General features: G+C 45.5%; 1 long non-coding RNA gene across 1 annotated transcript in view; it reads right to left on the reverse strand.

Annotated features, from left to right (window-relative positions):
* Positions 1–6,408, reverse strand: part of LOC137435354 (uncharacterized) — a 45,292-nt gene extending 38,884 nt beyond the window's left edge. Inside the window, exon 1 of the long non-coding RNA XR_010986045.2 lies at positions 5,697–6,408. This is a non-coding gene — a long non-coding RNA (uncharacterized LOC137435354). The remainder of the gene's footprint in view (positions 1–5,696) is intronic.
* Positions 6,409–27,903: the final 21,495 nt, after the last annotated feature.

The raw sequence follows: 27,903 nt of genomic DNA on the forward strand, positions 1-27,903 counted from the left end.
TGAATTCACTGGGCCATGGGGTCTGGCTCTGTCGGTATCGATGCAGGACGAAGAAAGTACGGGTCTTGAAGTCCTTGGTGCTTCCAGTCTTACTCTACGGATATGAGACCTGGACTCTGACCAAGGATCTGAAACAAATACTTATCTCCTCTGGTACCACTGGACCAGGTCTCTTCAGAGAATCCTTGGCTATCGCAGGTCGGACTTTGTGTTTAACAAGCATTGCCGAGAGAGACCCAGGTGAGATTTGTTACCTTATAGTCCATAAGCACCAGCTGCGGCTGCATGAACATGTGGCTCGTTTTCCTGACGCTGATCCTGCTCACCACATTCTCTCAGTGAGGGAGCCTCGTGAGTGGAGGCCGCCAAAGGACCAACCACGTGCCTCGTGATTGCAGCAGGTTGAGCGATATCTCGAGGAGATGGGGATGGGTCGGGCATCTGCCTGGGGGATAGCCAGACGAAGGCCCTTGGAGTACTGGCAGAAAGTGGACGCAGTGACTCGCACTGGTGCATGCTCCCACACCTGACCTGACCTGACCTCGTAACCAAGCACCTCAAACTTAAACATCTTCCTGTAATATTATTTTTTATAGGACACTCAATTTAGCTCGATGATGCCCAATAATTAAAATGCTGAAAACGTACTTTAATACTTTGCAAATTGAACAAAATATGTTTCCATATTAAAAGAACAATATGTGGATCCACAGTCTGATGTGTATGCTTTTACAACTGCCCAGATGAATGAAATTTGAAAATGCCATCTTTTTGTGCACCATTATACTTTTAGAGCTTCCATATTCACTTGGTTAAATCTTAACTGTTTGACTTTCGAATCATAGGTGCAATGGAGCAAGTTGGCTACAGGTGTTGGTTCGCGAGGACAAAAAAAACGAGGCAAGATAAGTGATGATGATCGAAGGAGGCTTACATTTGAAGTCTGTTATCACGCAGGCTCGATGATGTTCCTCGTGAGAATGCTATCACTTCCATCAGAATCGTCTGGATTACCCAGTAGTGCAAAGCGTGTCTTGCTGCCATCCATCCTCACATGAATCGTTGCATACAGCTATCGTCAAAGTTTTCCAAGTAGTACAGGCAGCTTGGGAATTCTAACAATAAACTACAGAAAAGTCTATTCCCACTCCCCTGCCAACAACCGCCTCCCCAAACTTCACAACATACTCGGTTCGTGTGATTTTTTTGTTAACCTTGATACAACCCCAATATCACAGTCACTGAAAATGCTGCGGTGCTGGGTCTTATGAAAACTTAACAAACACATTCTTCAACTTTTATGGAACATCACAGAAGGCAGGTGAAATGAGGCCTATGGCAGATATGAGAGGCAAGTAATCAGAAAATGAAGGTGCGATGGTCCACTTGTTTATCAATATGTGGTGTAAACGAGTGCCCGCAAGCAATCGTGACCGTATGAAAGGTTATGCCATCAAGAGCAATTGGTGGTTGGAACTCATGGTCTCAGCAAACCATCTGCCCACTCAAATTGGAATTACTGCTGCTTAAATTTGAGCTGGAGCTCTCGTCGCAATTCGAATTTACAGCAAAGGAGTCTTGTTTCTTTTCTTTTTTAAGATGGAGGTATAGCCAATGATTTGGACTATTGGCTGGAGCTGCAATATGAACTGGGGAAATTAACTCTGCTGTTGGAATGGCTCTGCAGCAGGGGACTGTTGCTTAGCAACAGCAAGGTTTTCAGGTCAAGTTCAATTTTGTCATAACTCTGCTCAATATGACTGCATTGGATATTAACTCCAGAATAATTTAAAAATTCTAGGATCTGGTCTCCTGTTTTGCTCAACCCTCCATTGTGTATCACGAGACTTTTGCTCGGAATACTAATGAAGCAAAATTCTCAACTTTATACTTAACTAAAATAAGATATTGAAACACAAGCATGGGCATTTTAACTTCATTTCAAAGGCTTTCCTTTGAGGGGAGTATACAGGGTTGCACAGAAAAAAGAAAGTGATGATGGCTGTTTCACTGCTTTTTAGCTCAACTGGAACTAAGTTCAGGCGAGCTTATGCGATGGCACGTCGTCCGCCCGTCAGTCAGTCAGTCCGTCAGTCCGTCAGTCCGTCAGTCCATAAACACTTGCAACTTCTTCTCCAAAATCACTGAAGGGATTGTGACCAAACTTGGCACAAATTATATTTGTTGTATTATGACTAAAGTTTGTTCATGGCACTAAAAAAAAAATCGGTTTCTAAGGTCAAAGTGCATCCAGGTTTGATCCCCCAAAATAGGTATTTGCTTTCTTCTCTGAAACTACACAAATAATTTCGATGAAACTTGACAACAACCCTCACCACCCATGCTGTACCAAAGTTTCGTCACGGCATTAAAAAAATCTGCCCCTTTGGGCATCCACAGGGGGGTTGCCCCCCCCCCCCCCCAAAATAGGTATTTGCTTTCTTCTCAGAAACTACACATGCAAATTGGATGAAACTTCACCACAACCTTAATCACCCATGATGTACCAATGTTTGTTCAAGGCATTAGAAAAATTGGGGTCGTAGGAGGTATTTGGGGTTGGCGGGGGGGGGGGGGGGGGGGGGGTTGCCACCCAAAATAGGTATTTTTATTGTTTGTTTGTTTAAAGTCTTATGATTATGTTAGTATGATTCTACATACTGCCCTGTCTTCTAGCAACCACTGAAATTCATTTATAATACCCTTAGTCAATGCAGTATACTGTATATTCTACCGGGTGAGCACCAGGGGTATTGCCACTATGTTTAAAATTAACCGGCAGCAAGGAGAAATAACGTGTATTAGAGGCAAGTATTATAAAGATGTATGTAGAAGTGTTACATATGAAAGCAAATTATTTATATAACTCCTCACATAAACAAGCAACCTATTACAATAAATAGAAAATACAGCAGCTGCCAAAAAATACCCCTAACCCTAAGCAACAGCTAACTTCTCTCTCTCTGGGAAACCCTGTATAAGGTCAATACAAATATGGCAAACGTTTTGTTTGAAGTTTTTTAAAATATTATTTCAGAAAACAAGGTATGTTTTACAAAGCATACAAATAACAATAAATAGCACCGCAAAGCGGGCGTAACCCCTCAGCCCATTCATGGTGGAAACCAATATCAAGATGGCTGCCGTGGCGGCCATATTGAAAATCGCAGCGCGCCCATTTTCGAAAGGAACCTTCCTCTACTGAACCCCAACACACACTGCAAAAATGGATTTAATCGGACAAGCCGTTCTGCTTGAAATTGACGGAACCAATTTCAAGATGGCTGCCGTGGCGGCCATATTGAAAATCGCAGCGCGCCCATGAACCTTCCTCTACTCAACCCCAACACACACTGCAAAAATGGATTTAATCAGACAAGCCGTTCTGCTCGAAATTGACGGAAACCAATTTCAAGATGGCTGCCGTGGCGGCCATATTGAAAATCGCAGCGCGCCCATTTTCGAAAGGCACCTTCCTTTACTCAACCCCAACACACACTGCAGACATGGATTTAATTGGACAGGCCGTTCTGCTCGAAATTGACGGAAACCAAAAGTTGACGGACGCCCGGACGCCCGTGACGACAATACCCCTTAGCCCAATTTGGGCTGAGGGGTGAAAATGACCGCAACCACACTGTGGTCACAACTTGCGACAAAATCCGGTAGCACGCCAATTGGGAAACGCGCATTTAAAACACTCTTAAAAGATGAGCAGCGCTCGCTATTAAAATATTAACTGCGCTATTAAAATATTAACTTGACACCTCTTATCCATGTCAACCTCCCCACGGTTATATCAGAATGTGCTGATTCGTCACGTGGTCACGGATTGCTTAACCCCAATATGGAACCGTTCGAAAATTATGTACCGCTATGTCTTTTTAGTAATTTGCATCATATAACACTCGATTACATAACATAATGATTGATTACTGGGGGTTCTGACAGGCTTGCTTAAACCTTACGATTATTCAACACATGATTAAATTTTTAAGGGTCTCTCATAATCAATAACACTCAACCCTAACAAATGCAATGATTTTAGTAATTTACATAACATAACGCTTGAATACGTAATGTAACGCCTGATTACCAGGCGATCTGATTTATTGTGCATTCTGATGGGCTTGATTAAACCTTACTATTATTCGAATGCAATTAGATTTTTCGGTGTCCCTCATAATCAATAACACTCGACCCAAAAAGGCCAATGGAAATTTGATGCCACAAACCCACGCAGTGTATAATCAGCAGAGACCGACAGGCTGAATGTGTTAGACCCACCAGAAAACCAAGATGGCTGCCATATCATTTTGTCTCGGTGCTATGGTGGGTGGAGTCGAGCGATAGCTGTGGGTGTGGTCCAGCAGCTGTCCAACCGATAGGCAGACATTGAAAAAATTGACCCCCAACAAGAACAACAATAAAAAGAGCAATGGGAAATTGCAAACCCTCGCCAGGATGTATTTTCAGTGGTTTTTAAGGCTTTTGTGTTAAAACAAATATGGCGGCCGAACCACGTGACCGATGACGTCATCATTATTTGTTTTCTAAACTAATTTATGCCTAGATTATGCTTAAGAAATTTCATCTTGATCGGATGAAGTTTTGTACTTGTCGAATTGTGACGTCATAAAGGGAAGCACCTATGACATCATCATTAACATATTGTATTCCCCATGGAGAGTTCTTTACAATGAGCCATGTCTCAATTTTTTATATTCAGCGCTTTCGGAGATATAGAGGTGCAGAGTTTTTCCATTTTTCCAAGATGGCGGCCGAACCACATGACCGATGACGGCATCATCATTTTTTTTTCTCCACCAATTTATGCCTGCATAACGCTCAATACATTTCATCTTGATAGGATGAGGTTTTGTACTTATCGAATTATGACGTCATAATGGAGGCACCTATGACATCATCATTAATATATTTTATTCCCCATGGAGAGTTGTTTACAATGAGCCATGTCTCAATTTTTTCTATTCAGCGCTTTCCAAGATATAGAGGTGCAAAGTTTTTCGATTATTCCAAGATGGCCGCCGAACCACGTGACCTATGACGTCATAATTATCATAAAAAATATACAGGTGTAGTTGCACCTATGGTGAAAATTTCCTGTCAATCGGACCAACGGTTGCAGAGAAAATCAAATTTATTCTGTGCGGACAAACAGACAAACAAACAAACAGACAAACAAACAAACAGACAAACAAACAGACAAACAAACGGACTCAAATGCAATACCCTCTCCTCTGGCGAGGATAACAACATCGCAAAGCTCTTGTAGACCTGCGACATGTCGCAGGTAAAAATAAAAGTTATAATTGCATTATTAATGCTAATAGTGCGGTTGCTAGAATGGCACTTGGTCGATCGCATAGTCTCGTCTTGCGTGCTCATTCTGAACAAGAATACAGACATACCTCCTATAACGCTCAGGATGTGTTCCACAGGAGTGAGTGTTATGTGAGAATAGCGCTATAAGAGGTACTTATAAAATGGTGCCTATGGAGATGTATGTTCCCGAGAGAGTTATATCTGACGCATGAGCGCTTTAACCTGTTTCATTTGGCATCGTTAATAGCACAACAGATGTTATTGTGGAGTTTTATAAGTAAAAAAAAAAGACTTTGTTCATATAAATAACAATCAGAAGAACATAACATAACACAAGAAACAAATTTTACCATAAAGAACAGTCGCCAGTGAATTTTGTCGGAGCTTTTCATATTTACAACCCCTGCCTTCGCTCCTGCTCCTCCAACAAGGCAGCAATGGGAGACGATGGTGGGAGCTACTGCTGGGAAGATGAGCCAGGCTGTGGCTCATCCTCCTGCGAATCTGCAGCTTTCTTTGTGAAGAAAGCATCCAGGTTTGTCTTTCTCGGGTTCCTTTTCTTCACCTGGAGCATCTCTTCGTAGCAGGAAAAAGCGTTCAGAGCAGCACGTTTCACTCCGTTGCTGCACTCCATGTCTGGGTCATTGTCAGAGATGATCTCAAGCACTTCAGACTTCAGGAAGACATCAGTCAAGTTTTTGGTGTTGAGGAACTTCCCCAGTTCAACCTCCTTTGTAGCAGTATTCTCCACCTCTTGCGGTGCTCATCCAGCTCCTGCAATTCCTCGTTTGTTAAACTGCTCCATTGTGAGGCCAGTTGCTCCTCCACATCGTTGACAACACACCTCCCTCTGCACACTCTCACACCACCCCTCCCTCTGCACACTCACACCACCCCTCCCTCTGCACTCTCCACACTATCCCCTCCGTCTGCTCACTCTCCACACTATACCCTCCACCTGCACACTCTCCACACCACCCCTCCGTCTGCTCACTCTCCACACTATACCCTCCACCTGCACACTCTCCACACCAGCCCCTCCGTCTGCACACTCTCCACACTATCCCCTCCGTCTGCACACTCTCCACATTGTGCCCTCCCTCTCCACACTATCCCCTCCCTCTGCACACTATCCCCTCCCTCTCCACACTATCCCCTCCCTCTGCACACTATCCCCTCCCTCTCCACACCACCCCTCCTTCTGCACACACTCACACGTCCCCTGCCACTCCACACGTCCCCTGCCACGTCCCCTGCCACTCCACCTGCATTTTCACATCCATGCTGATGCTTTTTCACGTGAACTTGGATGTACTGGTAATATCCGCAGGCGACCCCAGCAATATCACTCGCAGGCCGTTTTCTAGGCATGATTCCGGGACTACGAATGAACCATGGCGCCGGCAGCTGGGGAAATGGGAGATGATTGCAATAACGCTCATGGGAGTGAGTCATTTGCTTCACCCGATGACGTAGGCAGCAGGGTCGAGTTTGCAATGGCGCCACGCCCACTGTGAGAAGGGGCCATAGTGACAAAGATAGATTTTCTTTTAAAGTTTTTTTATTTTTTCTTTAAAGTATACACATTGCGATACGTTTCAATAAAGCATATGTATATCATTTAATGCTGCTTTAAAAAAACGTGCTATTTAAATTGCAAAAAAAAACATACGGTACTGTCATGAAATTCTGTCTAAAGTCTGAACCCAGGTGTCAGGCGTCTTTTGTCCACTACGCGGCTGTTTATATAAGAACTCGGTCATTCAGCGCAATGATCATACCTGAGACATTTACTGTATGCTACGTAGGTGCATAACTAGATGGTACGTACCGCCACTTGTTTAAGGCTTGCTTGTGCTCATATATAAACCCATTACTGATTCAGATGCATGCTGAATATTGATATGATGTTCGCTGGTTCTCTTTACAGGTATTGTTAGGGATCGATTGAGATTTGAGCCAATGTTGTAACTCTGATTATTACAACAATTAATCTCAATCGTCTCTTGTCTTGATCGACAACGATGACTCATAAGCTGATTCTCGTCCCGATCTTCTGAGCGGATCCTCAAGCATCGGACTCGGCTGCCCAACTCCAGCACTGGCTTCGACTGCTGACAAGTTACCTGGGGGCCCAAGCTGATCTCACGGATGAGACCAAGCTCGCAGTTCTTAACTCATGCGTCTCACATTCTGTTTATCAGTACAATTCTCAGTGCGTCACGTATGCTACTGCTGAAGCGGAACTACGTCGAATCTACATCAAGACTCGAAGTGTGGTTTACACCCGATACCTGCTCTCTTCACGACGACAGGACCCTTCGGAATCCATCGACCACTTCGTTCAGGACCTCCGCTGATTAGCGAAGGACTGTACACACAGAGGAACCTAGGACCCATGAACAGGTCTGTGATGATTTAATGAGAGATTCATTTGTTTCCGGGATACACCCGCCGATAATACGTCAAAGATTGCTGGAAACTACAGACCTAACTCTTCAGACAGCTCATAAGTTGGCGCTCGTTTACTATGAGGTGCAGACACAATCAGAAGCATACGATCGCCCGTACGTCACTGCGGGGCTAACCGGTGAGCAACTGGAGAGGGCTGAGGCAGCGGAGCGAGCGGATGCTGAACCTCCGCTGAAATCAGGGACAACGGACACTCTCGAGGCTTTGGGCCCGAGCGTGACAGCCGCTGCTGCCGCCACCCCATCTGCCGGGAATAACGCCAAGTGCTATTTTTGTGGAAATCAAAATCATTTGAGAACAATTTGCCCCGCGCGCGAAGCGACGTGCCATTCGTGCTCATGGAGGGGTCATTTTTCAAAGGTATGCCGATCGACACGAGGCCGGCGAACTCACACGACATTGTCCGTGCTTTTCGCACAGTCCGGGGCACAATCGGCATCTCACGCGACCTTGACTAGGATCCACTCGCAGCCTGCGAGGCGCCGTCGCGTGTCCTTGACTGGGATCTCCCCGCGCCGACCTCGCGTGGCACGAACGCCCTTGACGGGAACTCTTTCATCGCCCAAGGGGCGCTCCGCACCACGCTCGACACGAGCTGGCGTCGGACCCGCGCGCGTGGCTCGATCGCCACCTCTGGATGTTTCGACAACTACAGGGCCACCCGGATTGACAAACGCTGTTATTCCAGTCATGATTGAGGGAAAGATGGTCAACGCCTTGATTGACACGGGCTCTACTGACAGCTATGTTGACTTGCGGCTCGTCCAGCAGCATGGCTGGCCAATTCTCGGGACAACACACAGGATTTTCATGGCTTCCCAAGCTCTTTGGCTGTGTACCAAAGGCAAATGCTGGCTGAAGCTAGTGATCAATGGCCAAATGTTTCCGGATGTGCATTTAATGGTTTTACCAACGTTATGTGCAGAAGTACGACTAGGTCACGATTTTCTCTGTCGACATGGATGGTTAGAAATAGAATTTGGTGGTGACAATACTCTCTCTGTGTGTTCTCTGGCCAGGGTGGAAATGAACCCCTGTCGCTGTTTCCAAATTTGACTCCTGACTGCATGCCGGTTGCCGTTAAATCACGACGATACTCGCGGGCTGACACACAATTAATAGCGGAGGAAACGAGCCGACTTCTAAAGGAGGGTATAATCGAACCTAGTCGATCGCCTTGGAGGGCTCAAGTTCTGGTAGTCCAGACAGAAAATCATCGCAAACGCTTGGCAATCGACTACTCGCAGATGATTAATCAGTTTACACAATTGGATGCCTACCCACTCCCGGGATAGGATTCCCTGGTCCGGCAGGTGGCACAGTACTCGATCTACAGCACATTAGATCTCCGAAGCGCGTATCATCAGATCCAAATTGCGGAGGCCGATCGCATCTCCACCGGGTTTGAATCCGGACAGAGGTTGTACCAGTTCACTCTATTACCTTTTGGGGTCACAAACGGGGTGGCATGTTTTCAAAGGGCCATCGATGTCATAATCGCTAAAGAACACTTAACCGATATCTTTGTTTACCTGGACAATCTAACGGTTTGTGGGTACGATCAGGCCCATCATGATGCTAATTTGCAGCATTTCCTCCAGGTTGCGCGCACGTATCGGGTAACTCTGAACGAGGCTAAATGTCGCTATTCCACCCGAACGATAGATCTCCTGTGGTACACCATGACCCAGGGCACTATCACTCCAGACAAGGAGCGACTGCGACCTTTGCTCGACATGGCCCCACCACATGATCGTGCTTCGTTGAAGCGTGCCCTCGGACTATTTGCACATTACTCGAAGTGGGTCCAAAATTTTTCTGAAAAGCTCCGCCCACTTGTAGATTGCAAAGTGTTCCCCATGGGTCATGCTGCCAAGGCCGCTTTCCATGGCCTGAAGTCCGACATAGCTGGCGCCGCTGTGTCGTCTATCGATGACAGTCAACCCTTTGTTTTGGAAAGTGATGCGTCGGACCACGCGATAGCTGCCACGCTGCCACGGGGGCAACCTGTGGCCTTCTTTTCAAGGACTCTCTCCTCCGTGGAGAAACGTCATACGTCTGCCGAGAAGGAAGCGTATGCCATCGTTGAGTCTATTAGGCGTTGGAGACCCAATCTGCTTGGCAAATGTTTTGAGGTCATTACTGACCAGCAAAGCGTCACTTTCATGTATGACACGCGCCATGCTCAGTGCATTAAAAACGAAAAGATCACTCGCTGGCGGATAGAGCTAGCCGATTTTTGCTACACCATTAAGTATCGCCGAGGGCGGGATAATCTCGCCACAGACGCATTATCAGGACCTTCGGTGAGTGCGAGTCTCACCTCCTTTGAGGATCTGCGTGTTCTTCATGAAACGTTGTGCCATCCCGGAGTGACGCGTTTCGCTCATTATGTGCAAAGTCGCAATTGGCCCTACTCTGTTGAGGACATTCGGCAGCTATGTCGCACTTGTTCCGTTTGTGCTGAACTCAAACCTCGTTTCTACAAACCACCGATGGGTACGCTGATTCAGGCTACTCGGCCGTGGGAGAGATTGGCAACGGACTTTAAAGGGCCTCTACCGGCTTCGTGTCTACCTGCTAGTCCTAGCCTACCGGCATCGAGTAACTCTCGTTATCTGCTCACTATCGTTGATGAGTTCTCGAGATTCCCTTTCGCTTTCACGTGCGTAGATATGACAGCTGCCACGGTTATCCGGTGCCTGCAGATTTTGTTCTCCTTGTTCGGGAATCCGGCTTACATACACACCGATCGAGGTGCTGTGTTTCTGTCCCAGGATGTGAGGACCTTTTTGCTCCAGCGCAATATAGCTTCAAGCTATACTACCCCGTACAGGCCACAGGCGAATGGTCAGGTCGAAAGATTTAATGGAATTATATGGAAGGCCATTACTCTGGGCCTTAAGTCTCGCGGACTAGGACTGGACCGATGGACCTGGATGGTGCACGGGGCGTTAAAATCGATCAGGACTTTATTATTCACCGCTACTAATCAAACTCCTCATGATTGTCTGTTTCGTTACTCGCACCGTTCTGGTGCTGTTCGACCTTTGCCAGACTGGCTAGCTGAGCCCGGACTGGCTTTCCTCAAACGCGCGGTTCGTCAAAGTGAATATGACCCGCTTGTCGACAAGATTCACATTCTCCAAGCCAAGCCCGAGCACGCTCGAGTGCTGCTGCCAAATGGACGCGAGTCTACAGTCTCGGTGCGTCATCTTGCTCCGTGCGGGGATACCGTTCAGCCGGAACTCTGCCCGGGGGACCCGTTGATGGGGAATTCACCGTCAACTCCGCTCCCGCACACGCCCAATCCGGTCGGCCCTGAGATGCTGCCGCCGTGTCCCGAGATAGGCGGTTATTCCGACGTGGGGGAATTTGATCTCGCGGTTGAAGCTCCCGACGCTTAGCGAACACGCACCGGAAGAGAAATTCGCCGCCCCGATCGCTACGGCTGGGACTGACATGAATTGCTGTTCTATGTACCCTTTTACTAACTGACGTTTTCTATACTGCCATCCGCTTGCTTTCACCCCTAGGGTAGTGTAGTTTTAACACTGGGGAGAATGTCATGAAATTCTGTCTAAAGTCTGAACCCAGGTGTCATGCGTCTTTTGTCCACTACGCGGCTGTTATACGAACTCGGTCATTCAATGCAATGATCATACCTGAGACATTTACTGTATGCTACGTAGCTGCATAAATAGATGGTACGTACCGCCACTTGTTTAAGGCTTGCTTGTGCTCATATGTAAACCCATTACTGATTCAGATGCATGCTGAATATTGATATGATGTTCGCTGGTTCTCTTTACAGGTATTGTTAGGGATCGATTGAGATTAAACTCACGAACTGAGCCAATGTTGTAAGTCTGATTATTACAACAGGTACTGCCATTTCCTGGTGTGTGTGACATCACTATTAATGGCGTACATTCCAATTCAAGTATCACACACCCAGATTTTTTTTTAAGTGTACACATTGCGATATGTTTCAATGAAGAATATGTATATAATTTAATGCTACTTAAAATAAAAAAAAACTACCATTTCCTGGTGCATGACGTCACCACAATATTAATTGCATAAGTTCCAATTACATGATGAAAAAACATTTGAGTGGCACTAAGAAGTGCAGGCCAGATACGTAGGAAAATGAAGAAAAACTACCTCGTACCATCAGCTACCTCAGTTACAGTGCTTCTGTTTCGACGCAAACTACGTCATTACGAGGCAGTAGGGTGCATTTCCGGCGATTGTTACCTTCCCCGCTTTAAATTCAGCAATTGTCGAAAATCATATGAAAACGTACAATTATAAAACAACACATGTTTCACAACAACAAAACATGATAATGCTTATTTTTAAACAGGCTTACATGATTGTAAACAGTTTTAAATGATTTTAAACGTTATAATAATGCGAGTTATAATAATAATACCTGTCAACGACAGATCTGCAGCAACCCTGATACCTTTGATCCAGCAGCATGTTTTGCCAGGGATGCGAATACTGACTGATCAATGGGCTAGTTACAACCAGCTGCCAAATCACGAGACTGTTAACCATTCTTTGCATTTCGTCGATCCAAATGATCCAACGCTGCACACAAACCAGGTGGAAGGTTCGTGGGCGAATGTCAAGGCCAAATTCCGGCATGCATGGCACTTCTGATGGCTTATTTCAGTCATACCTGCAGGAATTTATGTGGTGAAAACAGCATCAAGAAAATCAGTTTGGAAATATTTTGCATTGGATCCCGCATTATTTAACGCGGGGAAGGTAACAATCGCCGCATTTCCTTATATGTACACTATTTGTGGTGCATTTTGATGGCTTTTTGACACTTGACAGATTTTTTGATGGATTTCTCCCCCAATTTTATCAAGCATTATGCGAAACAGCGTTATAAGAGGTATGCTTGTACCATCCCAATTCTGATTACCAATGTTGAAGTCGTCAGGTTCGTCCGGTTGCTCAGCTTGAATCCCAGCGAACCACATCAAAGCATTTGGGGCGGCCGACTGATTTTGTCATCTCGGGCCGGATCACATGTCTGTGCACCACGATGCCTTGCCGAGTGGGATCAATGAGTTAGTAGATGTGCCATATGCCTGCTCTCGTATAAAAACTGAGCAGAGTCTTCAGGCACATAGCACGGCCTCATTATTGGTGCTAAACGCCTGAATACAATTTGTCCTTTAACGGACGTGCACAATTGTAATCATGATCAGAACCACCCAAATTCACTCGGAAACCAAGTGGTTATAAATGTAATTGTGAGAACATGGGGCAAGAATACGAGAAGAAGCAAAGAGTAATCACAAATAATCATCACTTATCCCTCTACCAGATATGTGCCCACTATAGTCAAAGAAATTAATGGGAACGTTACTTATCTAAGCTCTTGAGGCATCTCTCATACCACAGGAGATAGACGAGAGATTGAGTCAGACAAGATGGAAAATACCCTGGCTGGGCGCTGTGGAAGTAAAACAATTAATGCTTCTTGTTGAAAAGAGAATTTATGACCATATAAGGTAGTACAGAACTCGAGACCATGTGATTGCCACAAAGCATCTTGGGCTAATACCAAGTAGGAAAGTGATGATAACTTGTTTTCATCTCTGTGTTTAAAATTGTTGTAATGTCAAAGCCACTCATAGGAGATAACAGATCTCAGAGTCTCTTGTTTGCTAATCTACTGACCAACATCTGTTGTTTACTTTGAAAAATCCTTAGTGTCAGCATGACAAGGCAGGAGTACGATTTCCCCATAAGTTGCCGCATCCCTGTGTATTCTACTGCATATAAGGAGCTCATGTGAAGCATTTCACTAGAGAGGGTGAACGACGCATGATATTGATCACCCTGTGTTGTTTTAGCACCTCTCTCTGTGTGCACGTATTTAATTAATGATTTGACTAACCTGTGAACTGGTATGGCTTGATTGAGGTTCGGGTTATTCCACCACAGCCCGGCAGAACACAGCTTGACCACCGGAAAAGACACCATTAGCCAAGGCACAGGTCAGGGCACAGAACGACCCCGGCACAAAGGGAAGAGTAGGAATGGCCTGCTGAATGGGGTGTGATGGAGATCGCAGCAGAAAAGGGTGTTGGTTCAGGGGGTAACCCCACGGCAACTCTCATGCAGGTTCTCCAGAGGAGTTTACAGGCATCTGCTGCCCCCAAACCCCATGGATTACACCCATCTTTATATCTTGTGCCACAACCTGCTGTGATGACGTACTTAGCCCCTACCCGCTCAGCCACTATTGATCCGGGGCCCAGTTCACAGGTGAGCACCTTTCCCCCGACCTGGCACTTGCACCCAATAGCCTGTTAGATCATTTAAAACACACAAAAGACAGATTCCAAAGGTGAGAACAAAAAGGGTGATTAAGGGATGGTTGTTTAGACACAAACATTGGGGGCAGGTAGATAACTTTAGTATATACTTTTAGTATAAATCATATTCGTTCCCAGAGTATGTTTGTCTGTTTCTTTATCTATTTGCCTGTTAGTCGCCTGCAGGTCACAATTCTAAACCAATCTTAACGAAACAAAACCAACAGATGTTTTGAGGTCAATGGGTCAAAGATCATGGTCACATAAATTGCCAAACTTCATCCAATTGACCTGATATTATATATCCCACAGCTTGATCTTGTCTACCCCCATTAATCCACCCAAACCACCTTCTTCAAAATTCCCTGTTTTCTTTCCTGAAATCCCCTGTAGTGTCCATATTGTTTATCCCATGAACCCGCCCAGCCCTCTCCCTTCCACAGATCTCCCGATGTCCCTGTTCCCTACTGTTGTTGTGCTTCCCTCTCTCTCCCCCTCTTGCTTCCTGCTCCCTTTATTATATGTTCTATGTGGTAGCTCTCATACGCGCCTAGACTTAGTATCCACAAAAAAAAGAAAAACATTATTTCCATGTTTTTAAATTTTTTTCTTTGAAGTCATTCACGATTCACGATTCACGATTCACGATTAATATTTTATTAGGTATCAGTCCGTAATTGTCCATATTAAGTGCAGTTTGTTTTCCTTCCTCCCTGTGGCTTAATGAGCCCTTCTTTGTGTAATAAAACTGTCATGTGATAATAAACCATTTGGATACTAAGTGCATGCCATCCATGACTGAATACCAAAAAGGAGTGAATCCTGGAATTCCCTACACCAGATTCGCCCCACTACGTCTGCGGCCCGCGTGGCACAACTGTGAAATTAAGTTACAATCTGGTGTTAAAAATAATTGTTATGAATGGAGTTGTTTCCAAATTTCCAGGATCTTTCATCACCCATTTCTTCTTTGGAGGTAAAACTTTCAGTATGACTGAGGGTCTTGAATAGATTCCGGTCACGTGACAATACATTATTCTAAATTACCTGTCCCATTCAAAAAAATGCAATGGGTGTTGATCAGTCACCTTCATGAAGTTTATTAAAATGTCAATTTACTTTTTTCTTTTCTTTTTTTTTTTAACTCTTTTTCAAATCCCCGAAGCAGTTTTCCCAAATTAACAGAAAATGTGAGCTTGAGGCAGACCACAACAAACCTTTTCTCACTACAGAATGAGGACTTCATTAATATAGAAATACAGAAATATTTGGAGTCCAATGCCAAACAATCGTTTCTGCTGTATGAGAAAAGAGGAGACAATAAAGTGTTACATTTGTATCCTTCTGTTCATGTGTCGACACACAATTATTCTTGATGCATCAAATGCATCTTCGCTCTGATGTCTGCCTGGCAATTAACACTGTTTTGATGTTATTTAATGGGTAGCTTCACAGTTTATTCGAGTCAGCAACGACGCATTCCAATCATGTTGCTGTCAACACATGGGTCTGCATGGACGGTTGAATTGATGCCGTTTGATGCGATTTCAATCTTCACATTGCTGGCCAATGACACACCATTATATGAACTGTGATTAACTGCAGGAACAGCTAATTGCATCTCGAAGTTGCTCCCCGTTTTTTTCTGTAATGATCATGTCACCTCTAAATGGAAAAGCGACGATTGTTTGGAAGGAAATTACATTTTGTAATGGATACGGTCCTTTATCGCTGATTGAAAGGGGCATAACTCAAACGTCCAAACAGAGAATTACAAGATGAAGTTGTTTACAATTTATTTTCAAACTATGAATAGTACCCTTCCCAAGTGACGGGAATAGCTAGCAAAGGTATCACCGACCTCTCTCTCCCTCCCCTGCTCTACCTCCCTCCCCCACTCCCCTCTCTCTCGCACTTCCATCTCCCTTCTGTCTCCCCCAATTCCCCCCTCCTTTCCCCACTCCCTCCCTCCTCCATCCCGCTCCCTCCCCCACTCCCCTCTCCCTCCCCTCATGTCCCGCTCCTTCCCCCACTCCCTTCTCTCCTCTCTCTCCCCTCTCCCTACCGGTCCCTCTCCACATGTCTGTGTCGATCCTTTTTCAATGGCTTTAATTTCCTTTTCATTTTTTTTTTTTTTTTTTGCTTTCGCTATTCATTTGTTACTTTTATTTGATATTTGATGTACCATACTCATTACGGAGTGTCTGTGCCGCCAAATCAGCTTCCTGAGCAAGGGCTATACTAGGTGTAGTTCGGACGGGAATTTTTAATTTGGCCAGGGTGCCGGCAAAAGGTCGTGAAGGACACCATGGGGATCTTTAATGTCCACCGACTAATACCAGAAGATCCCGTTCTATGTCCATCGGAGGGACGGCACACACATTGATGATTGACCGGTCGATGAAACACCGGGATGATAGTTTATAGCTGGATCGGGATTCAAACCCAGGCTCGACACCTTAGAGGAGAGTGTGGGTACCTCGAGGTCATCCTGTCAGCCGAGGTGGTCCCTTAATGTGCTGTTAATATAATCAAACTGCGATTCCATGTTGGATGTATAACTATTTACTATACGTTTAAAATATATAATGAAAGTACAATCCAAATCCAAAAACATCACGACCAATGTCCTTGGACGGTGTAAAATAAAATCAGATGTACAATAATTACCTTTAAAAAGAGTGAAAAAACCCCATAATTTTAGAGGCATTTCACCTCTTATCTCGCCGAGCCTATTATTTAATTATTTAATTTAAAAATCGCTTTATCCAAACTTCTTTCCGATTTAACTCGAGGCTTCGACATATTTATTTCGACCATGAGTTTTGATCGTGAAATATGGAATCAGATTTCGAATATCAGCTTTTAATAAGCCGATACGATACATTATTCAATCTTGCAAGGAGCCAATCACATTGCACCTAGTCTCACACATAGCCAATCAGCGTAACGGTGATGCAGCATTCGACAGTGAATGCAACCTCAGCGATTTTTATGACAACTTATGTGACAGTAGCTAAGTTCTGCCATTAGGGATCTCTGATTAGCAATGGAACGCGGCAATGTTTCACGTTTGCATTTGCAGGGAAAATTGTTTTCCATGTAGGAATGCAAAGAGAAAATATAAATGATCCAATTGAGTAAAAAAATAAAAAAATAAAAAAAATAATTGAGTTTCATTTCCTTTTGTTATGGAAAATTCAGGTTTGCGTCTCAAATATTTTTTTTTATTTCCAATTTTTTAATTTCCTGGCTCTCTCATTCACAACTTTCTATTTACACATCAAACTGGAAGGATAACCCAAGAGATGTTTGCATTCACCTCTGAGCTGCATAGCCTGGATTCAAACAGAACAGCTATAAGCATGTAGTACCTGGTGTTCCACATGTCGGGCTACACATCAATGGGTGCACAGTCCTTCAGATACAGTAGCTGTTCACCCAATGGACCTATATGACAGCACAGGTCGTTGGTGGACGTTAAGGATGGAGGTCCTGAATGTCAGGCATGCGCTCAGGGCTGTCTTTCTACGCAGATCTCGAGTTTTCAATACGGTCTGGCATCCTGCCTTGCTCTCCAAAGACTGCCTATGGCATCCATGGAAAAAATCCACTCTTGGTTCATTGACTTCCTCCACTATTGGAGCCTCTGACTACACACACAAATACATATGTGACTCTCAATGGAATCATTTCATGTCATCTCCTTATCAAGACTGAAGTGTACTAAACCCATTCGATTTCTAATATTCATAACAATCTCTCCGACTCTATGGAAAATCCCCTTTACCTCTTTGCTGATGACTGCACCCTCTGCCATGACATCCCTCATCCTTCAGATAAACAGGCAGCAGCCTCTTCTCTTCAGACCCTGACAAAATCACAAGCTGGTCAAATAATTGCAATATGTCGTTCGATCTTGAGAAATCTCTATATCTCTATATCTATCTATCTCTATCTCTATCTCTATCTCTATCTCTCTCTCTCTCTCTCTAAAGACCGTGTGATAAACTCATCTACCTTCTCAAAAACCCTCTTGAAGAAGTTCAGTCACTCAAACTCTTGGGTGGAATACTGCTCTCCTGTCTGGGCTGGTGCCCCTGACACACACCTTACTCACCTTGATACCATGAAAACCACGGACTTTCATTGGAATCTCCCGTGATGAAACGGAGTCTGTTGGCCTATCAATTTGCTAACACAGAGAGGTCTGCGGTTTGTCTCTCTGTCTTCTTCCGTCTCCTTTTTGGTATTGTACCCTCTGTCCTCAACATTCCTTGTCCCTCACATACTGCTCCACCAGATTTCTGCAGGGCGAATGCCATCCACCATCAATCCACTTCTGGAGAACTCCCAAAATCCAGGATCACTGGTCACCTCCACTCATGTGGTCCTCTGTCCTCCATGATTGTGAAACCAACTTCCTCATTCCCTTAATCTCATTCTTCCCTCCAGGTCTTCAGGTTCACCGCCATCTCAGATCATCCCCCATCCAAAACCATGATCTTGTCTACCCCTGATAAATCATCCCCGTTCTTAATTTCCACTTTTATCCTTCCTGAGGGTATCCTTCTGTATCCATCCTGTCCACCCGATTAATCCTTTCCTGCCCGCCATTCCTCCTTGCACCCATTGTTTGTCCAGGTCTTCCTCTATTTTGTCCTTGAGCTGCGCCGTTTGTGTCCTCCCTCCCTCTCCACTGTTCCTTTTGTTCTGATGCCTCCCAATCCATTCAATGTTCTAGCTCTTCCACGAGACTTGACTGTATGCAAAAAGGGACCTAAGACCTCATGTCAATACTGATCATATTACCAGGTGATCAAAAACAGCTTGGATTTACTGTGTCACACTTTAACTGACAACACTACCATGGCATGCATGGTTCTTACTCTGGTTACAGGTGGATCGAGGCCGGTTTACAGGTAAACCTCTGAGATGGAGCCATGCAGTGGATACGGTTTGGAATGTCAGGCCTGCATTTTGACACAATTTGCACCCCAATCTATTACAAATTAATGAATCCGAACAATATTCCATGCAAGGGCACGTCCCCCAGCTTGGCGGAGATCAGAATTTTAATTAAGTCATCTTCGAATAGGATCATCAAAGGCACGATTCTTTGTGAATGTATTTTGTTGTTCTTTTTGTTCCACTATGTACAATATAACAATAAAATATGGTTGTGTTAACATACCTCATTCTTAAGAGAATGGCACACAAGTACAGACAGATGGTGATTGAGAAGAATTTCTTATAACCTTTGTTAATCTAAGGTACAGGCCCAAAAGCCTACTCTGCTTGTATAATGATGGGATATTCCACAGAACCCACACTGCAGTTTAAACAGGACGACTGAAAACCCCACCTGGAATGGCTTCAACAATCGAACCTGGGCCAGCGAGGTAATACAAAGAGGCTTTCACCTAAACGAAATTAAGTTTCCCCACCGGTTAGGTAATGACCACAAAGCTCCCCTATTCCAGTAGCGAAGCAAACCTCTGCAGTAAATAAGGGATCATGGAGAAGAGATATCCACAGGGCAGTTACCATGGAAATGATGCATTAATTTGGTGCAACGCATAAAAATTCTCATCAGGGTTACGATTAGTAAAATTATCAAATGTAAATCTTGGTTTTTTTTTTTGGTTTTGTTTTTGTTTTTTTTGTATACAAGATCGAGGCTCGTGAAAGAGCTAACATTAATCACACAGAAAGACAAATAGACACATAAAACATATAACAAGGGGAGCGGGAGACAAGATGGGGAGAGAGGAGGAAGGACACAAACGCAACATTTGAGAGCAGGGACATTGAGAGATCTGTGGGAGGGAGAGGGCTTTGGGGGGTGGGGAGAGGCATGGGAAGGGGGGGATTGGAGAGGTATAAAACATATGAACACTGCAAGGACCTCCAGGAAAGAAGTTGGTATTTCAAAAAAAGTGGATGTAGGGTGAATTAGCGGGGGTAGAAAAGATCAAGGTTTTGGATGGGGGAAGATAAGAGATGGTGGTGAACAGCTGTTTTAAAGACCTGGATGGAGGAGTGGGATTGAAGGGAGTGTGGGAGTTTGTTCCAGAGGCGGGATAAAAGAGGAATGAAGGAGTGAAGGTGAGCAGAGAACCTAGATTTGGCAGTTTAACCATAAGAGGGTTGCAGGCAGATCTTGTGCGGCCTGTAGGAATATTTGGGGGACAAAGCACAGAGAGAGCTGGGGGAGCAAGGCCGGAGAGGAGTCGGTAGAAGACAGAAAGACCACCAACCTGCCACCAACCTGCGGAGTGAGTGAAAGGCCCTCGGAGATAGCTTCATCGCGGGAGATTCCAATGATTCTGAAAGCTTTGGTTTCAACAGTGTGAAGCTGAGCTAGGTGTGAGGCAGGAGCACCGGCCCAGAGGAGGGAACAGTATTCCATTGAGCTGCGGATGAAAGCCTTGTATGTGGTGAGGAGCTCAGGTGCGCCAAGACGGAGGATGCCCAGTCAGCGACTGGCTTTGGAGGCCAGCTTGGAAATGTGGTTTTCCCAAGAAAGATCATGGCAGATAGTGAGACCCAAAAGCTTGAGCGACAGAACTTCTTGGAGAGGATTATTCAGAAAGTGGATGGGAGGGTTTTCCAGTCGGTCTTTTCGGAGAGACATAGTAAGAGTGTGAGATTTGTCAGGATTGAAAGACATGTTCCACTTGTTTGACCAGCCTGTGATTTTGTCCAGGTCTGCAGAGAGTGAGGAGGCTGCAGACTGCCGATCTGAGGGAAGAGGAATGGAGCGGCAAAGAGTGGAGTCATCAGCAAAGAGATAGAGAGGATTTTACAGAGAGTCAGAGAGATCATTGATAAAGACCAGAAAAAGCACAGGGCCCAGAACACTACCTTGGGGAACTCCAGCCAGAACAATTATTGGAGATGAGAGAAATCTCTTCAGGGCCACACGTTGATTACGACCAGAGAGGAAGTCCGCAAGCCAAGCATGGAGATTTCCATGGATACCATAGGAGGAGAGTTTGGTGAGCAGAGCTGGGTGCCAGACCGTATCGAAGGCACGTGATGATATGTCAAGGGAGACAGCTCTGATTTCCTGTTTGGCATTGAGGACCTACATCCATTGTTGAGACAGTAGAAACAGCATGTCCAGAGTAGAATGACCTGGTCTGAATCCAAAGGTTATCACATTATCACATTATTAGGAGTAATAATGTCACTACAATGAAGAAGTTGCTTCATATGATCAACAATATAGGGCAGTGTACAGACCACCTGTATTGTCAATGTGGCCTGACTTTACAGACTACAATGTCTGAATCATGAAATGCACACAGCAATACCTTTAAAAAGTGTGAAATCTTCCAGAATGTTATTTAGATTATAAAACAAACCGAGCCGGAGAATTAAAACAGGACTAACTAAAGCAATCCTACAGGTAGATGCCCTTGTTGACTGTCTAAAAATAAACACGTTTGATTTAAATCCCTTCAGCTGCTCTCCAGTAATCCATTTTTACCAGATATGACAGGTTTCACATCGATTGGTGAAATGGTTTCGGAGAAGGTTTAAAAATATATATATATATCAGCTTTCCAGCTTTTAAACCATGTGGCATATGGCATCATAAATGTACACTTGCATATGTATGGGTCAGGGATCACATTTGTGAAGTTTCTTGTTGATCGGATAAGGTTCGTTTTTCCCTCCAAGATGGCTGCCAAACCATGTGCCTATGACGTCACATTTATCATAAAAACATTCTACATGAGTGTTACTCTTACCCTGAAAGTTTCGTCTCAATCGGACATGTGGTTGCTGAGAAAAATGAAGTTTAGCCCGTACGGACGGATGTACGTACGTACACGTACGGACAGACGGACGGATTACCCGAAAACAATGCCTCCGGCCACCTTCAGGAGCGGAGGCATAAAATAACCTACAGCCAATTGGAAATGACTCCTAAAGCCAAATCCACACCTGAATGATCAGATACATAACAAAATCAGGCAACCTGAGCATGTGCAACAGCAGTTTGTTTTTATCCATATCTGAGTAAGTAATTGCACAAGAACAAGAACGTTCCCATGTTTTTTGTAATAACTTTACACACTTTTCCCCAGTTATCGTACTCATTTTACAAAACTTAAAGTAAACATTTTGGCAAACTTCTGTATGATAGGAAATTATACAGCACAGTTAGGATTGTAACAAACCAATCACAATATGCAAATCTGTAAGTGATAACATATGTCACTGTAAATATTGTCGCGCAACCGCCTTTAATTAATATCAGGCGGTCGCGGATGCCGATCGCGAAGGCCTTAACCCCTGAGGCGAAAACTCAATGGCGGATTCCAAAACCAAAAGCTACCCCAAGCGCGGGATGGAGGGAAACGGCAAGAGCCCTGCAGCCGTATCTATTAAATTAATCACCCGGGAAACTGCATTCAGGTATATGTACAAAAATAATGCAAGGGTTTATTCAATAAAGGCAGGGACAGGAAAAACACGCGCCGGTAAATCTAATGCCTAAATTGGGATCCCGCGCACCAGACCTAAAACACGAACAGGGGAATCTGAATTAAGGAAAAGAACACGTCATGCACTGGTGAACGCGCAACTCGGTCTTATCTGGTCTTTGTCATTGGCTTTGGCCGCAGTCCAACATGCGGCTCCTTTCGTCCCGCGGCATGCCTCGCTCCAAGTTCCAAAGCACCGAGAACCGATCACCACGAGGTGGACCCTCGTACACGGTCGACAAGCCAACTCCGATCTCACCGGGACGGCCAACTCAGGCCGTGAATCTTCCAGGAATCTGCCAGGAATCTGCTAGGAATCTCACTGGAATCTGCGAGCCAACGCAACCAGGGATCTCACGAAACTGCCAGGGCCAGGAGTCTCACTAGTGCGCAACTGCTGAATTCATGCGTAACTCACTCGGGATCTCTGAACGACTCTCGATCCAACTGCTTTCTCAAATCCCACTCGCACCGGGACTCAACTCTGTGCACGAAAAGTCCAACTCGGGATCCAACTCACAACTCTCCTCGACTGTCCCAAAAATGATGTTCGGCCCTCGTTAATATCTGCTTGCCCGTGACGTCAGCCTTGGCGGGCTGCCAACCAATCAGTCTCCTCCACCGACTCGCCGGCTCGCCCAGGTGCACGCCCACTGCGTCACTCCCACTCGCACTCCCTGCTCCTGGTGTAAAGCGCGTACTATTCGAGGCGGATAGGCCTCTCCGGAGGTGTTCGGTGGCGGCGGCCATTATCGGCGGTGTCCTGGCCTGGTTTCTTCCTAAGTCATGTCAGGGGGAGGGCGTTATTTAGTGTTGCACTAAGGATCCGTCGGAATGTCTATGTGGTGTGCAGTGCCAAAAGGGACAAATGTTTGGCTAACCAGGTGAGGACACACAGGGGCGCTACTCCTTAATCCCTACACTACTTATCACTCGAACCCCCTGTTAGATTCACAAGTATACAACTTAACCGACAAAACGCCGACACATGAACTTATTACAAGGTAGTCTTCCTTACCACGACACCTCGAAGCATGTTACCTACTCAGATGTATCTGCTCTACATATCGCTTTACCACATCGACATAACACAGCCCGCCCCCACCCCCCCTGGAACCGTAGCTCCTGCAAGGTTCACTGCAGGCGCGACCATTCCAGCCTTAACACTTACTGTCTCACACTTAATTAACCGATGCAATAAATCAGGAGGGCTGTGGGAAGTGAGTCGGACTACTTACCTACACTTCCTTAACAAGCTAAACCCCTTAATAATCATGCAATCAAATATGTACATTGATCTTCATTCCATCGCTCCTGTGGTGGGAGGAACAAACAACACTCAAAAATGGAACTTAACCACAAACCTTATCAACAACAACATGCATTTTAAAAGGCCATTTTCCCTGCTAGAGCGGGGGTTAGCCTTGCGGTCCCCATGACAATCTTTTCCATTTTGCCCTATTTTCTGCATCTCTCCTTGTTAACCCCCTTGCCCGCATTTCTTCTTCCACCATCTTTAGCCAAGTCTTTCTCGGTCTTCCCCGTCTTCTAATTCCTTCTACATTCATTTCCATCCCTCTTCTCAACCAGTCACTTTCATCCTTCCTCAACACATGACCAAACCATCTCAACCTGTTCCTCTTCACAGCATCAATCACAGGCTCTATTCCCATCATCTTTCGCAATTCATCATTTGTCTTCCTCTCTCTCAACGATACTCCGCACATCCGTCGAACCATTCGCATTTCCACCCTTTCCAACCTTCGTTGCTGCTCTACGTTCATTACCCATGTCTCGCTCCCATAAATCATAACACTTCTCACACATGCAGCATACACCTTTCCCTTCAGCTTCAACGACACTCCCCTCATCATCAGCATGCCACTCAATTCCCGAAACTTCTTCCATGCACATCTCACTCGAGCAACCGTTGCCGAGTCTGATCCACCTTCTCCATTCAGCATGTCTCCGAGGTAGCAAAATGTTTTCACACCTTCCAGCTTCACGCCGTCTCCAAGATCCAACTCAACATTTCCTCCATCTGCAGCTCCCTCTGTGCACACCTTACATTTGAATGTAGCTGCCACACTGGTTAATGACCCTCTCAGACCACTACATTTTTGATGAACCCACTCAGCGCACATTGTGCACTGAATGGAGTTCACTCCGACACCCTTCCTACACACAGCACAGGGCCACTTCCCAGTTCTTTCCACCTCACCACATGCTTTACCACTTGCCATCACCTTCGTCTTTCCGATATTCACCTTCAGACCTTTTGTCTCCATACATTCCTTCCACGTGTTCATCTTTTCCTTCAGTCCATCCATACTTTCCGCAATCAACACCAGATCATCTGCATACAACAACTCCCACGGTAAACCCTCCTTTACGTTCTGAGCCAGCACCTCCATCACAGCTACAAATAGTAGTGGACTTAGTACCGACCCCTGATGCACTCCCACCTTCACCTCAAACTCACCACTGTTCCCGTCCTTCGTCCTTACAGCTGTGCGCGCTCTTTTGTACATTGCCATCACTACTCTGATCAACCATTCCTCCACTCCTAACTTCCTCAATGCCCATGTCAATACTTTGCGTGGAACCCGATCGAATGCTTTCTCCAGATCAACAAACCCAAGAAACAACTTCTTCATCTTCTCCATGTACTTCTCCTGCAACTGCCTCACAATGAAAAGCGCGTCTGTCGTTCCTCTTCCTGGCATAAATCCAAACTGCATTTCGTCGATCTTCACTTTCTTCCTTATCCTCCTCTCCAACACCCTTTCCAATACCTTCATTCCATGCTCCAATAACTTTATCGCTCAGTACGAGCCACACTCCAGAGGGTCACCTTTCCCCTTGTATAGAGGGACGAGGGTACTCAGTTCCCAAGCCACTGGAATGCGGCCTTCTTTCACCACCAGATTACAGATCTCTGTCATTCTCTTCACACCCCAACGTCCTGCTGCCTTCAACATATCTCCCACAACTCCCGTCGGCCCTCCCGCTTTTCTACCCTTCATTGCTTTTATCGCTTCCTCAACTTCCTTCTCAGTTATCTTCTCTGCCGGTCCTAAAACTGGGTTACTCTCTATGTTGCCATCCCATTCATTCTCTGTATTCAACAGCATTTCCATATATCTTTTCCATCTTCCTTTAATTCCATCTGGGTCGACAACGATTTGTCCCACTTCATCCTTCAAGCAGCTCACCCCCATCACATCACACCTCTCTTTCGCTATCTGCTTTGCAATCCTGAATACTGCTAACTGACCCTCTTCCGAATCCAAGCGTTCTCCGAACATTTTCCTACATGCCTCCTGCGCCTTTGCTACCGCTTTCTTTGCAGCCTTCCTAGCTGCCTTATAACTTTCATGCTCTGCTGTTTCTGCTCCCGCACCCTTCGCCTTCTGCCACTCCTTGAACTTCTTCCTCTTCTCGGCAATCCTCTTTCCAACTTCATCATCCCACCACCATGTTTCCGAGTGCCTCGGTGGTCCTTTTGTCCATCCACATACCTCACCAACGGCTCCCAACAGACTAGCTTTCATTGACATCCAACCACTTTCAAGCTAAACCACATCATCCTCGACCCTACTCAGCCTCTCTTTTAATGCCTCCCTTACTGTCACCTCTTTCAACCTCCACACCTTCATTCTCGGTTGGTACTTCACCCGCCGAGCTCTCCTCGCACCTTTCACCCTTACGTCGCAGACAACCAAGTGGTGCTGTGAAACAGCCTTCTCCCCCGGGATCACCTTTGTGTCTCGGAGGTGCCCCCTCTCTCGCCTACGCACCATCAGGTAGTCAACGGTTGTCGTCGACCCACCTGACGTGTATGTAACAAGCTTATTATCCTCTTTCTGGGACTGAGTATTACAAATCAACAAATCAGCTCCATCAGCAAACTCCAAAATCCTTTCACCTTCTCCATTTCTCACACCATATCCGTAACCCCCATGAACTCCGTCAAAACCATCCATACTCCTTCCCACATGTCCATTTAGGTCTCCTCCTACCACAAAAACTTCCTCATCTTTCACGTTTTCCATCAGCTTCTCTAACGCACACCAGAACTTGTCCTTCTCTTCATCGCTCCGACCAACCTGCGGAGCATATCCCGAGATGACGTTCACCAAGAGCTTTCCAATCATCATTTTCACCATCATCAACCTATCACTCACTCTAGTCACACTCACCACACTGTCTACAAACTCCTCAGAAAACAGGACACCAACACCATTCACGCCCTCCGGGCACCCTTGCCACACAAACTTGTATTTCTGTCCCTGCCTACCCTTCACCATTCTCACACCACTTCCCTTCCATCTCGTCTCTTGCACACAACATATGTCCACTCTTCTTCTGACCAATACTTCCACCACTTCTCCTGATCTCCCTGTCATTGTCCCTACATTCCATGTCCCAAACCTCAGAAACCGATCTCCACTTCGGGCTGTACCCTGCCCACATGTAGTTGTAATTGTCATGGTTCTCTTTTTTGAGGCAATGTTTTTTTATGGCCGGATGCCCTTCCTGACGCCAACCCTCTTATTCGCCTCTTACGACACGCAGGGATACGGCGTACCTATTCTTATCCAGGGTACACACTGGGAAACGTTTAAAACATGGAAATCCTGGGGGGGGGGGGGTGGGGGGGGGGATCACCGCTGCGGTTTAAACATATTTAAATATATATTTAAACAAAACCATGAAAACAATCTGGGAAAAGTCTCTAAGTGAGAACGTGGATTTGAGAAAGCAGGAGCAGAGGTGAAAGAACAAACGATATATAGGGGGCGGGGCACAAGTCGAGACGAGGAGGCCGCACGAGACACCAGGCCGCACGAGGCGCGGACAAAGAAACGACTAATTACACACAAATTTGCAACAACTACAAAACCAAAACCAAATAGAAACACACAATAACACATACACAACAAAATACCCAGCGGAAATTTGACAAAGAAACGAACGGGAAAACACTCAAACTTTGATGCCGTGGAGAGATCAAAGCAAGCCCCGTCGCTCGAGGGACCGGAAGCCAGGTCCTCCCTCCAGGTCCCTTATCCTTAAACCTTATCAAACTTACAAAAATTCCAAAAACTCTATAAAACATTTTTACATACCCCGGTCTACAGACCGCGTCCCCCGGTGGATGCCACAAGGCACAACCTTACCTGCGGGGCCATCCCCAATGCACCCCGAAATTTCCACGGCCCTATCCAGATGTTACA

The sequence above is a fragment of the Myxine glutinosa genome, chromosome 9, assembly GCF_964187855.1.
Source record: "Myxine glutinosa chromosome 9, kmMyxGlut1.1, whole genome shotgun sequence".
In the NCBI taxonomy this organism is placed as follows: Eukaryota; Metazoa; Chordata; class Myxini; order Myxiniformes; family Myxinidae; genus Myxine; species Myxine glutinosa.